The 22,350-nt window shown below is 45.5% G+C and overlaps 1 protein-coding gene across 5 annotated transcripts in view; it reads left to right on the top strand.

Moving 5' to 3' along the window:
• Positions 1-22,350, top strand: part of nod1 (nucleotide-binding oligomerization domain containing 1) — an 86,735-nt gene that overhangs the window by 4,093 nt on the left and 60,292 nt on the right. For 2 of the 5 annotated variants that reach the window (XM_078242453.1, XM_078197685.1), the window contains exon 2: positions 7,169-7,355. The exons of 1 other annotated variant lie outside the window; for it this stretch is intronic. The gene's annotated coding sequence lies outside the window, so the exon portion shown is untranslated. Of the gene's footprint in view, positions 1-7,168; positions 7,356-16,229; positions 16,351-22,350 lie in introns of those variants that run through there. 2 more of the 5 variants (XM_078242442.1, XM_078197706.1) reach the window with 2 other exon arrangements.

Below are 22,350 nucleotides of genomic sequence, written 5' to 3'. Positions count from 1 at the left end.
CTCTGCTGAGGGAGGGTGTGGGTGAATGCTGTGATAGTTTATCCTGAGCCCCCTCATCCTCAGACGTTCTTTGGGGGCTCGGAGAGCTGCTGGGCTGGCTAGCTGGCCAGCTGGTACCTGCAAAAGGACACGGTGACACAGTGGTTAGCACTGCTGCCTCACAGCGCCAGGGACCTGGGTTTGATTCCCGGCTTGGGTCATTGTCTGTGTGGAGTTTGCATGTTCTCCCCGTGTCTGCGTGGGTTTCCTCCGCGTGCTCCGGTTTCCTCCCACAGTCCAGGGATGTGCGGGTTAGGTGGATTGGCCGTGCGAAATTGCCCCTAGTGTCAGGGCATTAGCAGGGAAAATATGTGGGGTGATGGGAATAGGGCCTGGGTGGGATTGTGGTCGGTGCAGACTCGATGGGCTGAATGGTCTCCTTCTGCACTGTAGGATTCTATGTTTCTATGACAGTTTCAGTGAATGAGTTGAGAATAATCCAGTGTGCATTGCACTCACTGTGAATTGTAGGATTGGGTGATGGAGTTGAGATCCAAATTGATTGTTGTGAGAGACCAAACTCTGCATTGCCACATGATCGATTACAGTTCTTGCCAGCAAGCTTGCAGAAGCCTCCTCAAACTGGGTGAGGGTGAATATATCTGCCATCCCTCTCCTGACCTGGGCTCACTCTTGCTTGTTGTGAGCAAGTTTGACTTATATGGAGTCAAAGGAAAGAGATGTGATCGGAGGGGATGGGGCAGAGGTTGGGTGAGATGCATGTGGTGAGCTCTCCCCATAGGGGACAGAGATTGGAGCTCGAGCAACAAGACAGATGGGATGGTGATGTTGTGAAAGTCTTGTTGAGAGAGTGAGTGTTAAAATATGTGTCTCCTGACGCTGAATGTGTGAGATTCATGAAGAGAGAAACAGTTTGAGCACATGATGCCATGCTGAGAGTTTGATAGTGGAGGAAGCTGAGAGAGGACTTATCCTGGCAGAGTGGATGGGATCATTCATCCGCTTTCTGCACTGGATGGCACTTTGAAGGCGGGTGGCAGCCACGCTGACCTACTGGGCAATGGCCTCCCAGACCAAAGAGGTATGGTTTGTGTGCTTCTTTGAACCATCCCTGAAGTAGAGGACTTTGTTAGTACGCTCACAGAAACCTGAATAAGGGCCATTAGGTGGTCAAAGCTGCCTTCTGGATAATTGAGATCCTGCATGATCTGATGAAGGCAGTTGGGCTTGAGAGAGTGATATGAGCATGCTGGACTGGTGTTTAAATACGGCACCAGGATCTTAGGACACATCAGCTGATATTGGGCAGACGAACCAGCTGCCAGCCTGCCAGGAGGGGAAGTCACCTGTGCATAATTAATGAGGTTCCAAGCACAGAAGTTGCCATGGGAACCTGTTATTCTGGCCAATAGGAAAGGAGTCAGCTGAACTGCCCCACTGCCGCACTTTGTCTCAAAATGGGAAATTTCCACCTCTACCAAACCTCCTCTCAAATTTCTCTTTTCTGAGGAGCACAAACCCAACTTCTCCAAACTCGCCATGAAATCCAGCATTCCTCTGAGGATTCTCATAAATCTTTTCTGCATCCTCTCTAAGATCTTCACATCTTTTCTAAGTTTTGGTGCCCAGAATTGGACACTATACTTCCGATGAGGCTGAACCAGAGTTTTACACGGGTTCATCATCATTTCCTTGCCTTTGTACTCCATATCTCCACTTATAAAGCCCAGAATCCCCTACAGAATTCCCTAATTTTTAAAACATTCCAACCTGCCTTGCCACCTTCAACTATTTGTGGCTTTAGTACCCGCAGGTCTCTCTATTCCTTTACTCTACTTAGGATTAGGCCTTTTATTTTATATTGCCTCTCCTTGTTCTCCTACCAAAATGTACTTTTAGACACTATTTATTAGTGCCACAAGTAGGCTTACACTGCAGTGAAGTTACTGTGAAAATCCCCTAGTCGCCACATTCCGGCGCATGTACACTGAGGGAGAATTTAGCATGGCCAATGCACTTAAGCAGCGCATTTTTCAGATTGTGGAGGAAACCCACGCAGACACGGGGAGAACATACAGACTCCGCACAGATAGTGACCCAAGCCGGGAATTGAACCCAGGTCCCTGGCGCTGTGAGAGAGCAGTGCTAACTACTGTTCCACTTCACTGCATTAAATTTTGTCTGTCATGTGTCCGCTCATACCATATCCGATTTATATCCTCTTGAAGTTTATCACTATCCTCCTCACAGTTCACAATATTCCAAGACTTTTTTCTCTGCAAATTTTGAAATTATGCCCTGCAAACTAAGTCTAGGTCAGTATTATCAATCAAGAACAGAAGGGGGTCCTAGCACCCATTTCTGTTCAATACCTTCTGTTGTAATATTGCTTTAAGGGTTTGCAGCATGACATCATTAGAAAGGAAAGTTTAAAGGTTATTTATTAGTGTCACAAGTGGGCTTATGTTAACACTGCAATGGAGTTACTGTGAAAATCTCCTAGTTGTCACACTCGATTGGCGCCTGTTCGGGTACACTGAGGGAGAATTTAGCATGGCCAATGCACCTAACCAGTGCATCTTTCAGGCTGTGGGAGGAAACTGGAGCACCCGGAGGAAACCCACACAGACATAGGGACCTGGAGGAAACCCACGCAGAACGTGCAAACTCCACGCAGACAGTGACCCAAGCCGGGAATCGAACCCTGGTCCATGGCGCTGTGAGGCAGCAGTGCTAACCATTGTGCCACTGTGCCACCCCACATGACAAGTGTGTCATGCAAGCCTGTTTGAGTTTCATTTTTACTTTCAGCAGAGCACATACATACAGTTATGCAGCTTGGGTGTCTTGAAGCTTTATAACCACTTATATCTGTTCTCATGTGCCTACTCTTAATAAATAAACCCATAATGTATTTCCACCATCCCTGAGGAATGATCAGTGCCTTTATATCATTGTAAAAATACAACACTTACGTCCAGTCTGGAAAAAACATCATTAACTATTACTGCCTCTTTTCTGCCACTCAACCAAACACATACCCATGCTATAACTCTACCTTTCATTCTGTGGCATTCACCTTGACTGACAGGTATATTTGGCATTTTATCAAGTGCCTTTTGGAAGGCCGTATACACTATGTCATCCTCAATACCCTCATCAACCTTCTTTGTTATCTCATCAAAACAATCAAGTTTGTTAAACAAAATTCACCTTTAAAAAAATTCCAGTCAACTTTCCCACACTCGGTGTTATCCTTACACTCTTTTTGAACAAGGATATGTCATTTTAAATTCTCCAGTACTCTAGCAGTGCACCTGCACCGAAGGAAGATTGTAAGATTATGGCCGGTCTGCAGCTTCTATCATTAATTCCCTCAGCATCTGAGGTTCCATCCATCCAGACCGGTGCCATATTGGCAGGAATTCACTGGCCGTGCACGGTCCCGCTGACAACACGCTGGCGGGTTTCCCGTCGGAGTGGAGTGACATCAATGGGAATTCCCTAGCAAATAGCGCGCCACCTTCCACTAATGGGAAACACATGACCGGGGGGCTGGAGAATCTCACCCATCAACTTTAAGCACAGCCAGCTTTTCTGACAAAGGATCATCCAGACTCGAAATATTGGGCAAAAGTTTACTGGCACGTCCGCCCGAGGTTCACACGATCCCCTCGAGGCCAACGAAAAAAGCCGTTCTCCGAGCCTCATCCATCCCTGGAATCGGGGTGGGCGTGCCGGTAAAATTCCGGTCATCAATTCTGTTCTCCCGCCACAGATGCTGTCAAACCTGCTGAGATTTTCCAGCATTTTCTGTTTTTGTTCCAGCATTTCTAATGGCTCCTTTTTATGAAGTTTTACCCCAATCAAGTAACTGCCTTCCTTTCACTATGACTTGGGTAACATCTTTAAGTATTCATTTACTACCTTTGCCTTCCTGCATAGATTGCTTTTCTGCCCCCCACCCCTGGAAACACAGGCTCCCTCCTTCATTTTACAATTAAATGCTACTGAAATGTTTGGATTCCCTTTTCTGCTAGCTGCCAATCTTTTCACATACTTCCTCTTTGACTCTCTGATTTCCTTTTACACTTCCCCTCTGAACTTTCTGTACTCAGCCTGGTTCTCACTTATGTTATTAACCTGGCATCTATCATGTGCCCCCTTTTCCCTGCTATATCTTAATTTATATCACTTTCGTCATCCAGGGAGCCCTGGCCTAGTTTGCCTGGACTTTCAGGTAGGTGGGAATGTACCTCAACCGTACCTGAATTATCTCCTCTTAAAGGCAGCTCATTGTCCTGTTAGTTTTGTTGGCTAATCTGTGATCCACGTTTAACCAGGGGAGATTTGTTCTCGTGCCAATGATATTGGCCATTCACCAATCTAGTCTTTTATTACTCTAGATTGCTCCTTGTCCTTTTCCATGAATAACCTAAACCTTATGACATTGTGATCACCGTTCCTAAAAATCCCCTAACGGGCATTTGATTCACTTCCTTCCCCAGAACCAAATCCAACAACGTCTCCTTTCCCGTTGACTGGGAACATGCTGATGAATAGATTCTCTTGAACTGTAAAAACTCTTCCCCTTCTGTCCTGTACGACATTACTACCCCAGTATATATTAAGACAATTAAAGTCATTAATTATCACTACTCTATATTGCATATGTAATGTGTTACGATCCCAGTTGGTGTTACTACTGGATGGGTCCCAACATGGAACCCTGGTTCAAAAGACCATCATTTTACTTTTTTTTTAGAAAGTTTTTAGCAACAGAAACAAATAATTTATTAAACATGAAAGGTTTGATTGTAGCACAATACCCCTTCACTCCCATTTATCTTCACAAATGTACACAAATTTTAAGGATAACACAACTTATGCTGTATTTCTCTCAGTAAATACACCGTCCCTGTAGACCAACAAGTTAACTGTGGTCAGACACACCCCACTCTAACACCAAATGGCAGATGACACCCCATCAAACTTCTGTGGATTTCTCCTCAAATTCCCCCCAGATAATTCTTACTGCGAGCCAACTGGCCTCACTGGACTCTGGCTTCCACAGGAGTGTTTCCCAAACTCCACTCTCAGAAAGACATGTCTTCTTCCAAACAATTATTTCCCTCAGGCAAGGATCCACTTCCAGGATTTCCAACTCTCCTTTCAGTATTCCTCTGCCTTGAATTGCCACATGGATTGGATCTTTCACACAATCTCTAAGGACCCAGACATGCTAATAGAAAGCTACTGCTTCACGGGCTGTATTGAGATGTCAGCAAACTTTTGATTTACTTTAAATGTCTGATTCCTCACTTTAAATCTGAATCCTGCAACTGTCTCTGTTTCAGAGCACTTTCTCTGCTTTTATTTGAATTCCGATTAACAATATCTTATTCAAATTAATTCCTCTTGTCCCTCTGACATCAATCTTCCTGAGATCTCTCATCATTCCCTGGTTTCTAGAACTGTCCGTTCTTTAGTCTCTGGGACTTGCTTTGCTTCCAGAACGCATGTCCTGCGTTTGCTTCTGGCAGAGCTGTGAGAGCTGTTTCCTGTCCAGCTGCTAAGCATCCAGTTAAAACTAAACTCAATAGGTCTTTCTAACTTAAAGGTAGTCCCTGGTTGCCAAGCAACAGCCTAGACCTACCCTAAGCTCCGTTTGCTTTTCAAATCATAAACTCTCTAATCACAATACAGACACAGTTTGAAATTAAGCCAAAACCCCTTTGCATGCAAACACCTTTGTCTATAATGAATTTACCTAGAATTTTAACCCTTATGTGCACAGAAGCACTAAATAAAACTCACTTACATCTGTACCTTGTTTCTAATATCCAACAATAGAAACACAAATTACATAAAACTACCACTGCATCCTGACAAATTTGAGCATTTGAGGACTCTGGGTCTGTCCTTGATGGAGTTTAAAAGGATGAGGGGGGATCTTATGGAATACTGGGTAGAGTGGACATGGGAAAGATTTTTCCATCAGTAGGCAAGACTAGGATCCGAGGGCACAGCCTCAGAGTAACGGACCAACCCTTTAGAACCGAGATGAGGAGGAATTTCTATGTAAATCTATGGGATGTATTGCCACAGAAGGCTGTGGAGGCCAGGTCATAGAGTGTACTTACGACAGAGATGGATCGGTTCTTGATTGGTAAAGGGATCAAAGGTTACGGGGAAAATGCAGGAGAATGGGGTTGAGAAACGTATGATTGAATGGCGGAGCAGACTCAATGGGCCAGATGGCCTAATTCTGCTCCTATAGCTTATGGGCTTATGGTCTAAATTTCCCTGCAAATTTACTGCTCTATATCTTTCCAACTAGTTGGTGACCTACAAATTACACCCAGTAGCATAATGACACTTCTATTTTTCTTAATTCATAATGAAATAGATTCTGTCCCTGAATCCCTCCAGCACATTTTTGTTCTCCAGCACTGCAACATTCTGCTTCGTTATTACAGCCACCCTTCCTCCTTTCTTTCCCTCCCTATCTTCACTGAACACTTTGTTTTTATTCTTTGATGGGATGTGGACGGCACTGGCAAGGCCAGCGTTTGTTGCATTCTATCCAGGACAATTTAGTACCCAGTGTTGCCCTCCCTTGCAAAGGCCCTTTCACGTTACTGCACATATCTGACTGGGGAAGAAATAAAAGGGGTGTGCACTTAAATGGGCGAATTTTCCTATTCCACCCACAATGGGAATTGTAGCGGGCGAGGGGCGGACCATGGAAAGGTCCATTGACCTCGGGCGAAATTTTCCGGTTTCGGGGCGAGCGTGGCTGGAAAATCCCACCCAAATTCTCAGTGCGGTCGAAACAACAAATAGCGGGATACAATTCTAACAAATAATTAACTGCAAATTATTAAATGTGTGTCAGACCAATGTCAATCAATAGTAAAAATAGGGTGAATCATAGCCACAAAGTACCACTAATTAAGTTATATTGGGAGGACTGTTTTGTGTTAAATGCATTACATTTTAAAGTTTAACACGAAGGTTTTAACGCATGTAAAGGGGGGAAGAAAAGAAATTGGGCAGAACCGTCACAAGGAATGATATAACATGGGAGGATGAATGGCCAAAAGTCTTTTGTGAAATAAGTAAATTGCTGGGAGGGGATTATTTTGCTGTACTTGTTTATTTGCAGCTGTTCTGTGTGCAGTGTGCAGAGTGAGGGGCAGTCTCTCTGATATATTTCTCTGGGTTTCCTGGTTAAATTCGGATTGCCGGCTCTGCGGGATCATTTCATTCCGGTAACTTGGGAACACTCTCGCTTTATCTCGTCACCCCTGGCTCTGGCTCAAGCCCCGATCCTCCGAAGCAGAAGCTGCGAGGTGAGAAGACGGGGTAAGGGTGCGTTTTGGGGTTGCGGGGTCAGGGGGAAGGGAAGAGTGTGTTGCCAGTGGCCCAGGGTGGAAGTCCGAGCCCAGCCTGTGAGGGGGGGGGGGGGGGGGGGAAGATCCTGCCTCACTCCACTGGCTGTACATTCTGCAAACTTGTTACTTTTCACCAACGTTCAAAGTATCAGCTTAGAAACATCGTGGGGGGGGGGGGGGGGCGGTGTTGAGATGGGCATAAGGGAGAAGGGTGTGGGGTGGGCACTAGGGGTCTGGGAATATCAAGTTTGGGGGGACAACTGGGCTGGGATGAAAGGGGGGGGCACTGCCCTAAGGGGATGGGCACAAGGGGCTGGGGGGCACAAGTCATCCGAGGAGAGAGGTGGGCACAGGGGACTACTGAGGCATAAGGAGTCATAGAATCCTACAGTGCCATTCAGCCCATCGAGCCTGCACTGACAACAATCCCACCCAGGCCCTATCCCCATGACCCCATGCATTAACCTTAGCTAGGCCCCCTGACACTAAGGGGCAATTTAGCATGGTCAATCCACCTAACCTGCACATCTTTGGACTGTGGGAGGAAACCGGAGCACCCGGAGGAAACCCACACAGACACGGGGAGAATGTGCAAACTCCACACAGACAGTGACCCAAGCTGGGAATTGAACCCGGGTCCCTGGCGCTGGGAGGCAGCAGTGTTAACCACTGTGCCACCGTGCCGCCCAGTCTAGGGTGGTGGTTCCCAACCCTTTATATGTCATGGCACTCACAGGTCTCTATTGCATAAAATTTTTTTGAGGCATGCCTCCTATATTCTGTCTTCTTCCCTGACTAGGAACTTCATTACTAACTTCTCCCTATCTTTTTGTCTGTCTGTTTTTACCTCTCTTGCTTCCCCCGGGGTGTTGCACCGTTTTTGGGTTTTCACTTTTTGCGTAGGCGTATGGGGCCTTTGTCTTCAGCTCCAAGTCCCATGTGCATGGGCCTGACCAACACAAAAAATCTAAACCACACACGTGCGGCTCTTTCCAGGCCTGCGCATGCATGGGAGGCCTGAGATTCATCGGGTCTTGGAGATGCTGATCACGGAGCTGAAGACGAAGGTTAGTTTTAGTTTCATTGCATGAATTGTGAATCTTTTTTCCTGGCACACTTAGGGAGTCTTCACCACACCGGTGTGCCACAGCACACTGATTGGGGACCATTGGTCTCGGGGGGTATGGTGCTGGGGGAACTAGGGGAGAACACACTTGACTGGGGAGAGCCCCAAGGAGGCTGAATGGTGAGGGGAGACAGCCGTTGGGGCAAGGCAGGTGGGGTGTGGTGAATGGTGTGGCAAGCGAGAACTGAGGATGGTGAATGGGGAAGGAGAGTGCCCAGGGTGGTGGTTGAATGGGAGTACGGAAATAACTTTAAGAGGGGAGAGTGGGTAGAACTGGGGGTGGAGAGAGGCCTGGGAAGGATGGACATCAATAAAACAAATAATCTGATCATTATCACATTATTGAATTATAGGATCTTGCAAAGTGCAATTTGGCTGCTACATTCCTTATGTTACTACAGTGACTAAACTTGTAAAGCGCTTTTAATGTCCTGGGGTTGTAAAAGACACAGCATAATACAGTACAAAACGTTCCTTTTCACAGATGCCTTGACGTTAATACTTGATCATGTACAGTTTAACATTATCAGAAAGCCAAATGATATTTTTAAAAATAAATAAAGTTTAAGATTAAGATAATCAGATTTAAAGTTGTGGCCCAAAAGGCAAATGAGAGAAGCAGATTTGATTTGATTTATTATTGTCACATGTATTGGGATACAGTGAAAAGTATTGTTTTATGAGCACTATACAGGCAAAGCGTACCTTTTAAAAGCAAAATACTGCGGATGCTGGAATCTGAAACAAAAACAGAAAATGTTGGAAAATCTCAGCAAGTCTGACAGCATCTGTTTCGACTCGTTCATTGATTGGGGTGGCACAGTGGTTAGCACTGCTGTCTCACAGCGCCAGGGACCTGGGTTCAATTCTGGCCTCGGGTCACTGTCAATGTGGACTTTGTACTTTCTCCCGTGGCTGCGTGAGTTTCCTCTGGGTGCTCCGGTTTCCTCCCACAGTCCAAAGATGTTCGGGTTAGGTTGATTGGCTATGCTAAATTGACCCTGTCATGGGGGATTGGCAGGGTAAATGAGGTTTATGGGAATAGGGTCTGAGTGGGATTGTGGTCAGTACAGACTTGATAGGCCAAATGGCCTCCTTCTATATTATAGGGATTCTAACACATTACATGGGATAGAAGGAAAGGAGTGGGTGCAGATGTAGTATTACAGTCATAGCTGAGGTATAGAGAAAGATCAACTTAAGGTAGGTCCATTCAAAAGTCTGATGGCAGCAGGGAGGCTGGTTGGCTGGTACGTGATCTCAGACTTTTGTTTCTTTTTCATGACGGAAGAAGGTGGAAGAAGGTGGAAGAGAGTATGTCTGGGGTGGGTGGGGTCTTTGATTATGCTGGCTACTTTTCAGAGACAGCGAGAAGTGCAGATGGAGTCAATGGATGGGAGACTGATTTGCATCATGGATTGGGCTACATTCACAACCCTTTGTAGTTTTTTATGGTCTTGGTCAGAGCTGGAGCCATATCAAGCTGTGATACAGCCAGAAAGGATGCTTTCTGTGGTGCATCTGTAAAAATTGGTGAGAGTCATAGTGGACATACTGAATTTCCTTAGCCTCCAGAGAAAGTAGAGACATTGGTGGGCTTCCTTAACTATAGCGTCAGATTTGTTGCTGACTTACAGGTTAAAAAAAGTTTATTTATTCGTCACAAGTAAGGCTTACATTAACACTGCAATAAAGTTACTGTGAAAATCCCCTAGTCGCCACATTCCGGTGCCTGTTCGGGTCAATGCACCTAACCCACACATCTTTCAGACTGTGGGAGGAAACCCACACAGACACGGGGAGAATGTGCATTCTCTGCACAGACAGTGAGGCAGGGACCCGGGTTTGATTCCCAGCTTGCCACTGTGCTGCCTGTAAACGGAAAAGGTAATATAGTGTGATAATAGTTAAGTCCTGCAAATGCACAAGCTTCAAGCTCGCCAATGTTTACGTGACAAAGCAGGAAGCAACATTAGGTGAAATGGTGCCATTGTGACCAGCAGCACTATAAGCAGAGTCAGAGGTGTAGGTCAGTTTTGCTCCCTGCCCTTCTCGCTCTCTCAGCTTTGATATGCCTGGATCATTGCTGAGCAGGCAGTCCTTCTCATTGCCGAACTTCGTGGATACGTTAAAAACAAGTGGTAAATATAGTGTGGAATGGCGTTGTGTATGGGCTCGATGGAAGAGGAGTGGTGAGCTTCTCTCTCTGGGAGGGCTTTAGTGAACTGATTGGGTTTTGCCATAAATTCCACAGATTAGCAGATTGAATTTATTTCCACGATTTCCCTTGGTGATGTTTGAACTTTTGACCCTATACGATTAGCCCGTAGCCACCAAAGCTATGAAAAGCGTGGATATACAATGCTAGTCGCACACGCTGTTAAATCTCCTCTCTGCAATGGACAGTCAAAAGAAAAAACAATTTTAAAGTAGCTGCAGAGGTTATCCTTCAGTATGCATCACTGAAAGTTAGTAATCAAGGGATTTTGTTTTTTACATCTTGAGTCATCCTGTTATGAATTAACTCAGTCAAAGGCAGACACGGGATGCAGTTTCTCAAGGCATTGCATTGTTAATGTATGAAGTAATTCCAGAGGATGTGCAATACTTCCTTCACAATTAGGTTATTGCTTAATCAGATAATTGGAGTGTATTTCCAGTTGCAGATGGTTTTCAGTGCATTGCCAGAATCGTTGGTTCATGTGACTCCTTTTGGAAGCACAGATATACTCACTTAAAAGGGGAATGAGCATTTATATAGGTCTCATTGAATGTCTACAGCCAATTTTATCTTTCCTTCTTAGATATTGGATATAAACTCCCATTGGAGTAAAAGCACAAAAAGCAAGTAACTTACATTTATATAGCACCTTTAACATAGGAAAAGATCCCAGGGTTTCTGATCTATGTCAGTGTGGATGCTGCACATGGGCCCATTATCAGCTTATTTAATCTAATCCTGTCAACATATCCTTCTATTTCTTTCTCCCTGGCTTCCCTTTATGGGTATCCATGGCTGAATTTCACCCTCGAGGTGTGTGCCCAAAGTAGGTGTGGCCAGAAGCGGACATAAAAACCCGCTGCCCACCGAGATTGCATTGTTGATGCGCCATTTTGCCGGGTGGCTAATTAGAACCGCGTCTGCCGGTTGGGTTTGCGCTGCGCAGGGAGTGGGGACACGGTGGGAGGGGATTTACAAACGGAAGAGACAGCTCCCTGAAGGCTGCCAGATGTTGTGGGAAGGTTGAGGGTGCTGTTTGGAAGGATTCCAGTAACTGTCCCATTTCACAAGCCACGGCCTCAGCCCCTGGTGCTCATGGGAGGTGCGGAAGGGCAAGTCGAGTGGGCACTCTTCTCTCTCCCCCCCCGCCCCCATTTCTGGAGAGTACCTGGGAGTCCTGGTATAGAAGGTCAGTGCCAGGTGGCAAATTCTTATGCCAAAGACTGCAAGAGAAGGCTGCCCTACCTGACGACAAAAACCTGGGCACAGTGGTTAGCACTGCCGCCTCACAGCGCCAGGGACGCGGTTTCAATTCTGGCCTCAGGTACTGTCTATGTGGAGTTTGCATGTTCTTCCCATGTCTGCGTGGGTTTCCTCCGGGTGCTCCAGTTTCCTCCCACAGTCCAAAGATGTGCAGGTTAGGTTGATTAACCATGCCAAATTGCCACTTAGCGTCAGGGAGATTAACAGGGTAAATACGTGGGGTTACTGAGATGGGGCCTGGGTGAGATTGTTGTCAGTGCAGGCCCGATGGGCCAAATGGCTTCTTCTGCACTGTACGGATTAAGAAAAATAAAAGTTGCTGCCCAGGTCAATGGGCATGATGTGGTATGCTATATGTGCCTTCAGTGCCGTAAAAGGTTCAATAATCTTCTACAGTTGACAAGGGTAGTGTAAAGAACTGCACAGAGAAGTGAAGCCGGGTGCTTTAGGACACTCAGAGGTGTAATAGTGTGTGTGTCAACTGGCACTGAAGCTTGCCCTGCCAACAGCACAATTGGCTATTCTATGATTCTATGATTAAAGAATCATAGAATTGTATGATTAAAGAAATTTCTATTAAATTTTTCATTGGATTTATTACTGACTATCTTATGACCCCTAGTTTCCAACTCCGCCCCCCCCACGCCCCAAAATGGTAACACCATCTCTACAACTACCCAATCAAACTTCTTTATAATTTTTTTAAGGATATTTTTATTAGAAATTTTCCATTTACATTTGCCACAAAACGCAACAAATCCCCAAATCTAGTACAGTACAGAGTGACTATTGTTCCACATAAACATACAGAAAAGACCAATGAATATTCAATTGATTCCAATTATCAATCATTGCAATCATTGGAATCGGTGTCTCCTCTTGCACGGATAAAGAGACACAATGAAGAGTGGGACTCTCAGGAAAGCAGGATACAGTCATAAGCTCATGGCTCCATGGTGCACTCCCTCCTCCACTGGATAATCGGATCTGTCTGGTCTGCACTTTCTCAGAAAACGAGCAAGGATTCCCGAATCTCAAGGTAACAAAAATACGAAAGAAAAACGTGACCCCAATAGTTCTAATGAGAGATATTCCTCACCCAACCATGAGAGCTTATAGGGCCATCCCTTTATAATTTTGAAGACTTTCTTTGGGTCACCTCTTTGCCTTCTCTTTTCTCTAGAGTAAAGAACCCGAGCCTCTTCCTGATAGTCCAGACTTTTATTTCACAATTATAAATCTCCTTTGCATCTTATCCAGTAACTCCATACACTTTTTGTACTCGGGGGACCAGAACTGAGCACCTACTGGGAAAGGAAACATTTGCAGGACTGTGGGGGAAAAGTAGGGATATGGGACTAGTTGGATAGCTTTTCCAAAAGTGCTGGCACAGGTATGATGGGCTGCATAGCCTCCTTCTGTGATTCTATTGAGTTCTTCACTTTCTCTTGGATCTCAGACAGTGGATGCAAAAAGCCACGGAGCTGGAAACTTTAGGAGTTTGGAGTAATACGTATAGGTAATGGTGGAATAATGGAGAAAGGCATGAAGAAAGTGGACCCACCGCCTGTACCTGGGTCAAGTATTCCCTTCTATTAGCACCACGAGGATTGCAGTGGTTCAAGAAGCAGGTTTACGAGCTGCGTCATGTCATGTCAGCTGTGCTCACATCTCGAGAACAATTTTTTAAAAAAGCCAAAGATAACAGAACATAACACACTGAGTGGACTGAAAACCTCAACTGCTTTACACATTCTACTGCTAGAGGCACCCGGGCGGTACGGTGGCACAGTGTTTAACACTGCACCCTCACAGCGCCAGGGACCCAGGTTCAATTCCAGCCTTGGGTGACTGTGTGGAGTTTGCATGTTCTCCCCATGTCTGCGTGGGTTTCTTTTGGGTGCTCCGATTTCCTCCCACAGTCCAACAATTGCAGGTTAGGTGGATTGGCCATGCTAAATTGCCCCTTAGTATACAAAGATGTGCCGGTTAGGGGAATTAGCAGGTTAAATATGTGAGGTTATGGGGCTGGGTGAGATATTCTGTCGGAGAGTCAGTGCAGACTCAATGGGCTGAATGGCCTCCTTCTGTACTGTAGGGATTCTATGGTTCTAATCTATGATTCTATTCCTGAAGGGCACACTACTACATATACTTTGACCATGCCCCTGCATTCAGCTATTCTCTGTAACACTTTGAGAGACCCCAGATCTCACAGTTTCTGTAGACTGTATTCCTTGGTCTTACGGACTGAAGATTCTCATCATCCCTTAACATGTAGTCTGCTGCAAACTGTCACTGCTGTCTGCAGGAAGAGACATCACTTTCTGATTCATTGTGGCAAAAAACGTATCCACCCCTCAACCTGATGCACATAAGATCTGAGGAAGGTAAGTCAGTCAGAAGATTGCTACTGGCCACGTGCGCCAGACATGTTCAATGTGACCCTGAAAGCCCCCAGGAATTATTAGAGCGAGACCACAAATTTATTACTGGCTTCCTAATATTTAATGTGCCCAGTACCCTAAGGAACTATCATCAACTTATTTTGTTCCCTGGAATAGTGCATTGTTCCTAGAATGTCTACAACCAAATGGACAACTCCATCTCTGCCATGGCAGCAATGCACAAGAGGCTTAAACATAGAAGATAGGAGCAGGAGGTGGCCATCTGGCCTTTTGAGCCTGCTCTGCCATTCATCACAATCATGGATGATCGTCCAACTCAACAGCCCAATCCTGCTTTCTCCCCATAACCTTTGATCCCATTCACCCCAAGTGCTATATCTAGCCGCCTCTTGAATACATTCAATGTTTTGGCTTGACACCATCCAGGGCAAAGCAGCTTGATTGATCGGCAACATATCCACCATCTTATTTCACCACTGGCACATTAAGTCTGTGTTGGGAGATGCTGTAGAAGAAGCCTCAGTGGGTTGCCGCACTGTATCTGATACAGTGCAGCAACCCACTGAGGCTTCTTCTACAGCATCTCCCAATCCCTGGTCTCCAACATCTACATGGGCAAAGGCAGCAAGTGCACAGGAACACCAACACTTTGACATCTCCAAGTCCACTCTGACCTGGGTGTATTATCATCGTTTCCTTGCAGTCACTGGGTTAAAATACTGGAGCTCCTTAAAAACAATTTAGGAGCATCTTCACCATGGAAACAGCAGCGGGTTTGAGAAGAAGATCCACCACCACCTTCTCAAGGGCAACTAGGAACGGCATGAAATGCGGACCTTGCCAGTGGCATCCATTCCTACATTACAACAGAGGCTACACTTCAAAAATGTCAACTATCTGTAAAGTGCACTGGGGACAGCCTAAGGCCATGAAAGGTGCTATATAAATGCAAGCCCATCTTACTTCTCGTAGCTTATGAATGAGTTTCAGAAAAATCACCTGCAGATACCATGTGACAAAACTGTTTGGGGATTTCAACAAATATATTCCTGCATTCTTTTGTAAGAAGAAAGATTGGTCACTGGACTATGATGACAGTAAGATGCAAGTACATAGGTAATAAATGGACATAAAGTTTACTTGTCATATAAATGCGCCTCTTTTTTGAACAAAAAATAAAAACATGTGGATTAATGATCCACATCCTTTTGTTTCTTTAAGGTGGCACGGTGACACAGTGGTTAGTGCTGCTGCCTCACAGTACCGGGTTCGATTCCCAGTCTGGGTCACTATCTGTGTGGAGTCTATGTGGGTGTCTGCGTGGGTTTCCTCCGGGTGCTCTGGTTTCCTCCCACAGCCTGAAAGGCATGCTGGTTATGTGCATTGGCTATGCTAAATTCTCCCTCCGTGTACCCGAACAGGCGCCGGAGTGTGGCGGCTAGGGGATTTTCACAGTAACCTCATTGCAGTGGTAATGTAAGCCTACTTGTGACTAATAAATATACTTTACTTTTACTTTTTGCATTTTCTGCAGAACTAAAACTTTGTGCAGAGTTCCATATTTGATGACAGGTGATAGAAATCTACATCATCATATATCTGTCCACAAAGTGGTCAGAAATCTATTTGAGAAGTTTGCAATGGAAGGGTAAAGGATTCGGTTACATGCTTATTTTGAGTCTGTGTGAAGGGTGTAGAATGCTACATTAATCGTCAGCTCCCTGTAAATTCCAGCAGATATATTCTCACTTGGCAACTGAATTTCAGAAATGCATGCTGTAGTCTTTTGCCTGCAGCGTTTCTGGCAGGCATCCACACTTGACTGGGCATTGCTACAAACCAGACCTCATTTCCTGTAAATGGCTGCAAGAGTCACACTGTAGTCAGGCAGAAGAACAAGACAGACTGATACAAGTGTATGTCGCTGAGATTCTGGTATGTGACTACTTGTTGAAAATGCTGTGTGAGTGGGGGAGCTTGTTGTAAACACCGTCAGTTTGTACAATTTACACTCCTGGAAATTGTAATTGGGGATATCAGTGTTAATGTGAATCAGGTTTGAGTCGGTGCAGATATTTACTTCAGGATAAAATGTTGTGCAAGAAATTTTGAACGATTATTAGAGTGGGGTGCCTCCATTGTGAGAGCTTTTTGATGTGGTAGGTTGGAGTGTTAGCTTCATTATTGGGGGAGGGGTTGAGAAGAGGTGCTTCCCTCCCCAAGGGTTTTGGGGAGGGGGATTATCAGAGGGTGAAATAATAACAACTTGTTCAAGGGCAAGAGAGTCTGCCTTGTAACCTTCATGACCTCCTGTGTCTATGACACAAGGGGGCTTAAAACTCTGGGCCTACACTCCTCTTCCAACTCCGGCCACTTGTGCTTTTCCATCACTCCCTTCACTGCACTATGGAAGTGGCTTCAGCTGCCTAGATCCTAAGCTCTGGAATTCCCTCCATGAAGGTCTCTGCCTCTCCACCTCTGCTCAATACAATGATCCCTACAGCTGACCATCTGGCACGGTGGCACAGTGGTTAGAACTGCTGTCTCAGAGCACCAGGGACCTGGGTTCAATTCCGGCCATGGGTAACTGTCTGTGTGGAGTTTGCACATTCTCCCCGTGTCTACATGGGTTTTCTACGGTTTCCTCCCACACTCCAAAGATGTGCAGGTTGGTTGATTGGCCATGCTAAGTTGCTCCTTAGTGTTAGGGGAATTAACAGGGTAAATACATAGGTTTATGGGAATAGGGGCTGGGTGGGTTTGTTGTCGGTGTGTACTCAATGGGCTGAATGGCCTCCTTCTGCACTGTAGGGATTCTATGATCCTGACCAAATTTTTGCTTCCCTCTCCTACCAGTACAAACTACTGTGTGGAGTTTGCACGTTCTCCCCATATCTGCGTGGGTTTCCTCTGGGTGCTCCAGTTTCTTCCCACAGTCGAAAGATGTGCGGGTTAGGTTGATTGGTCATGCTAAATTGACCGTAGTGTCAGGGGGATTAGCAGGGTAAATGAAGGTTATGGGAATAGGGCCTGGGTGGGATTGTGATCGGTACTGACTCGATGGGCCGAATGGCCTCCTTTTGCACTGGAGGGATTCTATGATTCTACCTTGTGGCTTTGGTGTAAAGTTTTGTCTGATGATGCTTCTGTGGTTGTACTTCCATGTTAAAGGGGCTACATAAATGCAAGCGGTCATTGTTGAAGGAAAGTTCAATTTAGAAAATTTCTCAGAATGTGTGAGTTGCTGGCAAGGCTGACATTTATTGCCCATCCCAAGCTGCCTCGTGAAAGTGCTGGTGGTCTTCTTCTTGAACCTCAGCTGTTAGTGTGATTATTCTACGTAGTGATTTGATGCAACTCAGCGGCTGGCTGGGATACTTCAGAGAGCAGTTAAGGATCAATAACATTGAAAATGGGATTTGGGTCACATATAGGCTGGATGAGGCAAGAACAGCAACTTTCCTTCTCTACGTTAGTGAATCAGTTGTAATCTGACAGCTCCATGTTTGCTTTTACTGATACCAACATTTGATTTCTCAATTTTTAAACGCTGAATTCAAATGCTGCCATGGTGGGGTTTGAACCCAAATTCAATGTATAGTTGAAGACCCTGGGTTACTGATCCAATAGTACAGGCCAATGCAACCACTGTACGACTATGCCCATTGCTCATAATGTGAAGAATTGTTGCATTTTGTATGAACAAAATGGGTTTCCTCTGGGTGCTCCGGTTTCCTCCCACAGTCCAAAGGTGTGTGCGTTAGGTGGATTGGCCATGCTAAATTTCCCCTTGGTGACAAGGGGACTAGCTAGGGTAAATAGATTATGGGGATAGGGCCTGGGTGGGATTGTGATCGGTGCAGCCTCGATGGACCGAATGGCCTCTTTCTGCACTGTAGGGATTCTATGATTCTATGAAAGAAAAGAATGAACAGGTTACATTTAGACAGTCATGGACTTTATGCATATTACATATAGTCATGGACTTTACATGGCTCAGTGTTTCGTAAGATAGGGCTCCACACTGACTTGGCGCCTGAAGTGAGGCAAGTTGCTGATTGAGTTGAGCTTTTCAGTTTTAATGTAAAACAGGTTTCACGAGCCTCCCCACTGTGGGAAAAAAGAGTTTTGTACAACAAGCTTTGAAATGACTGGGCGGACCCTTGGGGCCTCGAATCTGACACATGGCCAACATGGTAAGTGGAAATGCCAGCTGGGATCTTGGGGAGAGAGTGAGAGGAGGTGCTTCCCTGCCTGTGGGTTGCGAGTGAAATGAGTGAATTAACTAACAACTGGTTCTCAGGGGCAGGAGAGTAAGCCTCCTAAGGTCTGCCTGGCTCCCAGAATCTGATATAAGGAGATGAAAAATCTTTTGTTAATCTTTTGTCTGATAACTCAAGAGATTTGCTAGCATGGTGGAGGCACTAGATAATCACAAGTTAAAGTTTTAAGTTTATTTATTAGCCACTAGTAGGCTTACAATAACACTGTAATGAAGTTACTGTGAAAGTCCCCTAGTTGCCACATTCCGGCGCCCGTTTGGCTACACTGAAGGAGAATTTAGCATGACAAACTGTGGGAGGAGACCGGAGCACTCGGGGAAAACTCACGCAGACACGGGGAGAACGTGCAGACTCCGCACAGACAGTGACCCAAGCCAGGAATCGAACCTAGGTCCCTGACACTGTGAGGCAGCAGTGCTAACCACTGTGCGGTTGTTACTGAGGGAAAAATGCATTTAAAATCCCATTGCATATCTTGCTGCCAAGGCTGCCATGTATTTCCCATCTCTGGTTGTCTTGCGAAAGTGGTGGTGGCCCTCTCCTTGAACAGCAGCGGTCAATGTGGTCATACTATGTCCTGATTTGGTGTAACTGAGTGGCTTGCTAGGCTACTTTGGAGGGCAGTTAAGACTCAGCTACATTGCTGTTGGCCTGGAGACACAAATAGGCCAGACTGGGCAAGGAGAGCAGGTGTCCATTGTGAAAGGACATTAGTCAACCAGCTGTGGTCTGACGATAACCAGACGAATGAAAGGGTCATGAATGAAGCCCAGTCCATCACGCAAACCAGCCTCCCATCCATTGACACTGTCTACACTTCCCGCTGTCTCGGAAAAGCAGCCAGCCTAATTAAGGACCCCACGTACCCTGGAAATACTCTCTTCCAACTTCTTCCATCGGGAAAAAGAGACAAAAGTCTGAGGTCATGTACCAACCAACTCAAGAACATTCCCTGCTGTCATTGGACTTTTGAATGGACCTACCTCGTGCTAAGTTGATCTTTCTCTACACCCTAACTAGAACAAAGAACAAAAAAAAAATTACAGCACAGGAACAGGCCCTTTGTTCTTCTAAGCCAGCACGGACCATGCTGTCCGACTGAACTAAAACCCCCAACTCTTCCGGGGACCATATCCCTCCACTCCTACCCTATTCATGTATTTGTCAAGACGCCCCTTAAAAGTCACTATTGTATCTGCTTCCACTACCTCCCCCGGCAGCGAGTCCCAGGCAGCCACCACCCTCTGTGTAAAAAACTTCCATTATAAATCTCCTTTAAACATTGCCCCTCGCACCTTAAACTTTCTCTCCTTTCCTTCTCTATGAACAGTATGCATTGTCTGTATAACGCGCAAGAAACAATACTTTTCACTAATACATGTGACAATAATAAATCAAATCAAATGACTTACGGTCACTTCTGCTGATTCCTATTTTCACTCTTCTACTTTTGGGTTTTCATTTTTTTAAAAATAAAGTTTATTAGTCACAAGTAAGCCTTACATTAATGCTGCAATGAAGTTACTGTAAAATTCCCCTAGTCACCACACTCCGGCGGCTGTTCGGGCCAATGCACCTAGCCAGCACGTCTTTCAGACTGTGGGAGGAAACCGGAGCACCGGGGGAAACCCACGCAGACACGGGGAGAACGTGCAAACTCCACACAGACAGTGACTCAAGCCAGGAATCGAACCCGGGTCCCTGGTGCTGTGAGGCAGCAGTGCGAACCACTGTGCCGCTGTCCCACCCACTTTACCACAGAGTCTTCACAATGCTGCCCGATCACCCTTTGTGTCAACCATCATTTTCGGATTGGACGGTCCGCCCTGCAGCCTGAGGCCCTTTTCAGCCACGAGCCCTGCCCATTTATCCGGGCTTGGGACTGGCACCGATTACTGCCACCTTGTCTGTACCAGTGGCTGGGTTCTTCCATGATGGTCACTTTTACTGATCTCAGCTTTTTATTTTCTGACTTTGAAAAAAACTGAATTCAAAATCTGATATTGTGGTTCAAATTATTATTCAAATCACTCTCAAATTATTAACGTAGTCATCTGGATTACTAACCCGGTGACCATAACATACCCATTGCACTGCCGTGCCAATAGCTTATAACATGAAGAATCGTAAAATTTTGTTTAAGAGAAAAAAATGAAAGGCTTACATTTACATCTTTTCATAATAGCTAATGATGTACTCTTGAAGTGTCGTCAATGTTACGATGCGTCTCTGAAAGGTTTATTACGCTGATTTTACCTTCCATATTCGTTTAACGATCAATCTGTTTTTCTGGGTTATCATCTGCCAGGGAGGCAGTGGCGTTGTGGCCTTGTCACTGGACAAGTAAACCAGAGACTCGGGGTAATTTTCTGGGGACCCAGGTTCGAATCCCACCATGGCAGATGTTGAAATTTGAATTCAGTAATATTTGGAGTGAAAAGTCTAATGATGACCATGAAACCACTGCCGATTGTTGTAAAAACCCATCTGGTTCACTAACATCCTTTAGGGAAGGAAACCTACCATCCTGGCCTGGTCTGGCCAACATGTGACTGCAGAGCCATAGCAATGTGGTTGACTCTTAAATGCCCTCTGAAATGGCCGAGCAAGACGTCCAGTTCAAAGGCAGTTAAATGCTGGCCCAGCCAGCAACACCCACATCCCCTGGATGAAAAAAAAAGTTTGATTTCTCACTCATTGATATGCTCAATATTTACTTTTGAGTTAAAGTAAGCGATGCTTACTGCATTAGCTGTGGCGAAATTAAATCAGCTTTACCCGATAGTTGTTGCACTACGGGCCTGCCTTCAGACATTCAGGAAGGCATCACGTTAAAGATTCACGTGCAATAATCTCGTGGACATTTGTTCAACTTTGGCCGGCTCCAGCAATGCTACGTTTCAGAACATTTTTTGTGACTACTAGGTTCTGCTGTATTTTGATTGAATTGTTGCTGATTCATAGCTGAAAAACTAGACCAAAAGTAACTGAACTACAATTAAACCTTTCACTTACAAACAATGCGAGCCCGAACACTGAGAATTACTGGAGACATGTACAATTAAATACATTGACAGTGGAAAACCAAGCAAGGGTGAGAACATTTTGCTACACAGAGCTGTTGAAAAATATTGAGCAGGCTTTCTTATGTTTTTTGTTATGTGAGAAGGAAATGAGAAGTTTAGAGGGGAGTTGGCACGAGCTATCCGCTATTTCCTTCCTCTCGAGATTCACAGAGGTTGAAACGCCTTCCCTATTTTTTTAGTTGCATCTCATGGTCCAGGAATATGTCAGCAGTCTGACCAGCCATGAATTTCTTAGTCGCTTCCCTGGCATTTGCTTCTTCCAATTTCATCAGCAAATTGCACACGTTTATCTCTGGTACTCAGACTTAGACATTGGTCTGCCGGTGGCATAATGGTTAGCATTGCTGCCTCACGGCGCCAGGGACACTGGTTCAATTCTGGCCTTGGGTGACTGTGTGGAGTTTGCACATTCTCCCCGTGTCTGCGTGGGTTTCCCCCGGATGCTCCCGTTTCCTCCCACAGTCCAAAGATGTGCAGGTTAGGTGGATTGGCCATGCAAAATTGCCACTCAGTGTTAGGGGGATTATCAAGGTAAATACATGGGATTACGGGGATTGGGTCTTAGA

The sequence above is a fragment of the Mustelus asterias genome, chromosome 2 (assembly GCF_964213995.1).
Source record: "Mustelus asterias chromosome 2, sMusAst1.hap1.1, whole genome shotgun sequence".
In the NCBI taxonomy this organism is placed as follows: Eukaryota; Metazoa; Chordata; class Chondrichthyes; order Carcharhiniformes; family Triakidae; genus Mustelus; species Mustelus asterias.
The sequence above is the reverse complement of the archived record's forward strand: the minus strand, read 5'-3'. Positions and strand labels throughout refer to the sequence as shown.